The sequence below is a fragment of the Armigeres subalbatus genome, chromosome 2 (assembly GCF_024139115.2).
Source record: "Armigeres subalbatus isolate Guangzhou_Male chromosome 2, GZ_Asu_2, whole genome shotgun sequence".
Lineage (NCBI taxonomy): Eukaryota > Metazoa > Arthropoda > Insecta > Diptera > Culicidae > Armigeres > Armigeres subalbatus.
The window spans coordinates 26,774,463-26,780,462 of NC_085140.1; the positions used below are offsets into that span (position 1 = coordinate 26,774,463).

Here is a 6,000-nt window from a genome sequence, read left to right on the forward strand (position 1 = left end):
ACCACTTAATTGTATCTTGACAGATACGTATTTCGACCTCAACAGTAAGGCCGTCTTCAGTGTCTCGTACTTGACTCGACTTACTTAGTCTTAGTCGACTTAGTCGACTTAGTCGAGTCAAGTACGAGACACTGAAGACGGCCTTACAGTTGAGGTCGAAATACGTATCTGTCAAGATACAATTAAGTGGTGGAATTCAATGGGATTGTATAAACTCGTCTTATGACAGGTGAAAACGACTCTACGACACTACCCATAATTCCATTACCCATAATGCCATTACCCCGAAGGCCACTACCCCGAACGCCACAACCCCGAATGAGTCACTACCCCGAATGCCATTACCCCTAATGGGACACTACCCCGAATGAGCCAGTACTCCGAATTAGTCATTATTTCAAGTTAATACTTCATTTCAATGAAAAAAATGTTACTCAATAAAAGTTTATTCAAATTTCATATAATATAATAATTGGAACTGAAACTGTTTTAATGCAGTATTCTTACTCCGTAAGATCCCGTTCCACTTCGTATGGCACTCTTCCGGATTCCTGAATGGCAGGGGGAGATTATGCAGAGAGTTGGAGGCGATTGCGGTCCACGTCAGCATGGCTACTAGGGCAACAAGGTAGAAGTTGTTCTTTGATCGATGTAGTAAAAGCAACGGATTCTGGATGAAGCGTGGTCTAAATCTCAAAATCGACGAGGGGTGAATGGGTGAATGGGTGAGTAAGAGTGGGTGAGTAAGAGTGAGTGTGTGGTGAGCGAGTAAGAGTGAGTGAGTAAGAGTGAGTGTGAGTGAGCGAGTAAGAGTGAGTGAGTTAGAGTGAGCGAGAAAGAGAGCGAATGATTGAAAGTAAATAAATGAATTAAAGTGGATGAGTGAGTAAGAGTGGTTAAGTGAGTAAAAGTGGGTGAATGAATGAGAGTGGGTGAATGAGTAATAATTAGTGAGACAGAGGAAGTGAGTGAGTGAGAGTTTGTGTATGAGAGTGAGAGAGGAGATCTTGTTCGTCTTCAGGAAGTTGCGTTGACTTAAAGAAGGCATGATCTCGTTTCCCTTCTATCGAGCAGACGTTCCTTTTAAAAAAGCAGTATTTCCTAAGCAGTAAATCCTAAGCAGTATCGAGGTATAATCACGTTCATTAAAAGGTGGTATCATCTCTGTCTGCCTTATACCGGGCAAACGCATGCATTTAAACAAAGGCATAATTTCTTCTGTGTGCCTTATACCGGGCAAACGCGTCCATTTAAAGAAGGCATCATCCCTCAGTCTGCCTTATACCGGACAAACGCGTCCATTTAAAGAAGGCATCATCTCCTCTGTCTGCCTTATAGTGGGCTTCGTGGCCGTGCGGTTAGCGACGTCAATCGTCTAGACGCATGTGCTGTGGAGTGTGGGTTCGATTCCCGCTTCGGTTAGGAGAAAATTTTTCGTAAAGCAAAAAGTTCTCCACTGGTCGACTGGGTGTTGTGTGAATGTCCTGTCCGTTGTCTCATGTTAGTTGTTAGTTGTTAAGTGTTCAGTCTGTGTGACCTCTGGTCGAAGACGGTGATTCTGTCTTTTATACCGGGCAAACGCGTTCATTTAAACGAGGAATAATTTCCTCTGTATGCCTTATACCGGGCAAACCCGTCCATTTAAAAAAAGGCGTCAACTCCTCTGTGTGTCTTATACCAGGCAAACGCGTTCATTTAAACTAGGCATTATTTACTCGTTGTGCCTTATACAGGGCAAACCCATCCATTTAAAGAACGCATCATCTCATCTGTCTGCCTTCTACCGGGCAAACACGTCCATTTAAAGAAGTCATCATCTCCCCTTTCTGCCTTATACCGGGCAAACGCGTTTATTAAAAAAGATCATATTTCCTCTGTGTGCCTTATACCGGGCAAACATGTTCATTTAAATAAAGCATCATCTCCTCTGTTCGCCTTATACCGGGAAAACGCGTTCTATTGGAAAAAAGAATCTCCATTTCGTAGTATAGTAATTTTCTGGGTCATAATGACAGGAATGACAGTTAAAGTTAATTAGAAGAAAAATCAAAACCGTTGGTTTAACTGGTTGGTTAAAAACTGTTGCGATTCATCGATATCTGTTGGTGTTAAACATAATAATAGAATACTATAGATTCTAAATGTTTTCAGGGTAATTGCCTTTCGGGGTAATGGATTTCAGGGGTAGTGTCCCATTCAGGGTAATGACTTTCAGGGCACTGTACCATTCAGGGTAGTGGCCTTCTGGGTAATGGTATTCCGGGTACTGTCATTCAGGGAACTGGGGTGGAGCCGGTGAAAACATTCCACTAAAAAGCTCAAAATAATTTTCTTATTAGAAATCGAATTGGTAAGCGACTAATTATTTCATTTGAACGACGCCATATTCATGATGATACAAAAACGGAAAAGCAACATGTCTCACGTATTTTCCCTAAGACTGATTCGATATCTTAACTTCTTCGCGACGACTAAAATACGCACTGCTCAATACTTGCTCGATAGCTACTCCGAAAAAATACGCACTAAACTGATTAACTTTATTACCGGGATGAAAATCTATTATTTTCAGTATGCGAAAGACAGTATGCTTTTGTCTCAGTATGCGAAAAACCAATATGGGACTGATATGTAGGTACCCGATACCGGACCAACATCTGGTAATTTTAAGAAAAATCCGTAATGAACACTGAGGACAGCAACAAACAATTTTACAAAATATGTTTAAGCTTTTCGGCTTTCATAGGTCCCAATGAAGAAGTCAAATTTTATTATTTGATATACCTACAATGGCTTTGCTTTGTTTTTCCACTAATGTGTTAGTAGGTACAAGTTTCTGGTTAGCTGGGATCCGAAAAGTCACTAGGTCAAATGCGGCCGAAATAATCTTTTTTCGGATCACATGAACATTTTCTGAATAAAACAAGTAAATTTATCTCGAATTAGAGCTAAGCCAGCTTAGGCTGCAAGTCTTTATAATAAAGACAATAATAATAATCTCTCTTTAGTTGTGCGGTAAAATGCGAGGCTACAATGCAAGACCATGCTGAGGGTGGTTGGGTTCGGTTTTCGGTGCCGGTCTAGACAATTTTCGGATTGGAAATTACCTCGACTTCCCTGGGCATGAAAGTATCATCGTATCAGCCTCATGATATACAAATGCAAAAATGGTAACATGACTTAGAAACCTTGCATTTAATAACTGTGGAAGTGCTTAATGAACACTAAGCTGCGAGGCGACAATGTCCCAGTGGGGGATGTAATGTCAATGAAGAAAAAGAATAATCTTAAATCTACAAAAACCCGTACTTCTTTTTTCTGGTATCAGTTTTAGAGCAAAATGGTTCTTCAGAATTTGGTTAACCGGCTGATCTTGGGTTAGCCTCTGAAGGAATGTACTGAGAAAAGCTTAGTTATTTCAAATCAATTAAATTGAGAGTAAACTGTCCTCACTGTCCTGTTCCGGAGACCCCTGGATGATAGTGGCAAAATGGAACTAATCTGAGCCCGCAGTGCTTATATTAGACTTCAGGTTATTCAAATAACAAATTGAAGTCAAAATTTTGGATTTTTTTTTATCAAAATTTCCCCTTGTAACGGAGAAACCAGAATAGATGTTAAAACTTCAAAGTTCTATCCATATGACATTTTAGAAAAATATATAAAGCTCGTTTAGTGGAATGTAATTAAACCGTCTAAGACGAATTAAGTACTGTCCATTTAATTCCACCAGTTAATTTTCGTTATCTGACATGTTGATATGGAAATAAGGAAATATTTTTGTTTGCTCTGCATTTCTTAAAATATTTTTCCTATAGATCTTTGAACTTTAAAGTCGATTTCTTATTTTTCGGCCCCTTAACTAATACAATTGTTCTATTTCTCAAACGGTAATTCCTGATTTTGACGCCCCCTAAAGGCTGCGCTAGCGCCCTTGGCTTGGGCCAACCCGGCCAACCGCACGCTACGGCGCTGTCTTATTAATTTTAGAATGTATAATTGCAGTAAACAAGAATAGGTTTTTTCTATTATCTGTATTCACGAAGTTTCAAATTTTGTATTATAGTAAATTAATTTCGAAAAAAGAAAAACATGCCAATATTCCTTACTGTTGATGTTGGGAATTACATAGGAAAACTATATCGGCTAAAAGCCACTCCAATTAAAAAAAAAAAATAATCTAACGCGTAGTAGTCCCCCGATCTTCTTTTTCAGTGCACAGTGAACCAAGGCAATAAAGTTACAATTATTCCTTAATTACAACAACGTTGTTTTCCTTGCAACAATTCTTAATGCAATTTCCCAGCGATGAATGTGCCTCGCACTAGTCCTTATCTAAAACGGTCCTCCTCTGCAATGTGAACCCATTTAGTTGTCGTGCTTTTCTCATTACGCCTCAGCACTTTGTGCTCAACTCGACGCTGTTGAATGTTTTCTTTTCTTTCCATCTTACTGGCAGCCCTCGAATGGTACTTCAACGAATGTGCAAAAATTAAGGCAATCTCCAGCAAGGGAAGCAGAATGTCCGCTTCGCACACAACACAGCTCATACGAATCAAACATGGTGGAAAATTGCAATTTGTGCCCCAGAGTGATGGTGATAGTACTTAACAAATAAATTAATTACCGTAAGTAAAATTTATTTCCACAACAGCAGGTCCTAGAAATGGTGATTCGTCTTTTCAGTTGTTTGCTCAACTAGTTAAGTGGCTATCTCCACTCCTGACTGCGTGGGCACCGAGAAGTGAAGCTTTTTTGTCGTCGACTCACCGAAACTCGATTGACGAATTTTTCCTTCAGTCTATTAATGATTAATCATTGTCGCGAGCTTCACCTGCACATAACACTACTCTATCACTAAGCTCGTTCGTATTCCTCGAGCTTGGACCTCACTCCCGAACGAACTGAAATACCCACCCAAGTTAGAGGAAAATCTTCGGGTGCAGTAGCAAATTAGCCACCGAAACTCCTACGCGTGAAATGCACTCCGATTTTATCACCACTCCCCCAGTAATGCAAGGCAAGGAAAAACTAGGCACTGGGCACGGCCATTACCACTACCTCCACACTGTCTAGCCTTCAGAATCCAATGTGATCCGGGCTCCAATCTGTTTTTCGCGAAACAGCAACTGCCAACTGATTGTGAATGGAAACTCGTGCAGATGAGCTTTTATATGACTCCACTAGTTGTCGGTCGGGAAAATTTCTCGGCGAGATTGGCTCTCACTCTCATTCGGTTTTTGTTATTTTCTTTTTATTAAAATTTGTTTTTCCAATACAGTTTTTAGTTTTCAACATATGCATGAACCATTTGTAGATATAGTTTAATTTTGTTGCCTTTTAATTAAACTTTAGAAATTGATTACACAATTTTATTCCAGTTGCAACTCCACTTTGTCCACTTTTTCATTCGCATAACTCATAGTGCGTGAGTTATGAATGGAAATCGATATACTGGCGCCTGCGATTAGTAGACACAAAAGGCGACAAATTCTCTCCTGTCGTTGCGCTCTGTTGGATCCTTACTCATCCTCATTCGTTTCGGTTTCGCCAAGTCCAAGTTCAAAATAAATTACAACAGTAACCGCTTATCAACGAGGGTGTGATGTTTGATTTTGATAGCAAACGTTGTGAAGTCACTCGAAATATCTATGGCTTTTTCGAGTATGTATATTTTTATTGTATAGAAAACCAAGAAATGAATAATTTGTTGGTAATATGTTGATTCTAGAATTTCTGGGTAAATTATTTTTAAAACCATTGTTTTATTCTTCTACAATTTTGTTCATACCATGTGGACGTTTCCTCAACAATTTTCAGGAAGTCCTGGCAAGAAATGTTCGAAACCTCCTTTACAAACAAATCTATCTCGATAAGCAACAGGTTTCTTGAGGCTTCGAGCCAGCTGAGGCGTGCATTTTATTATATCCTTAACTTCTCGGGGTTGTCTTTCTGGAAACCGTTCCAACTGGATGCGCCCGGAGGTGTATGCTGTATGGT

General features: G+C 39.7%; 1 protein-coding gene across 1 annotated transcript in view; it reads right to left on the reverse strand.

The window, feature by feature from the left end:
- The window catches only part of LOC134218323 (probable serine/threonine-protein kinase kinX), a 60,352-nt gene extending 55,201 nt beyond the window's left edge, over positions 1-5,151 (reverse strand). Inside the window, exon 1 of the mRNA XM_062697265.1 lies at positions 4,628-5,151. The gene's annotated coding sequence lies outside the window, so the exon portion shown is untranslated. The remainder of the gene's footprint in view (positions 1-4,627) is intronic.
- Between the last annotated feature and the right edge of the window lie 849 nt (positions 5,152-6,000).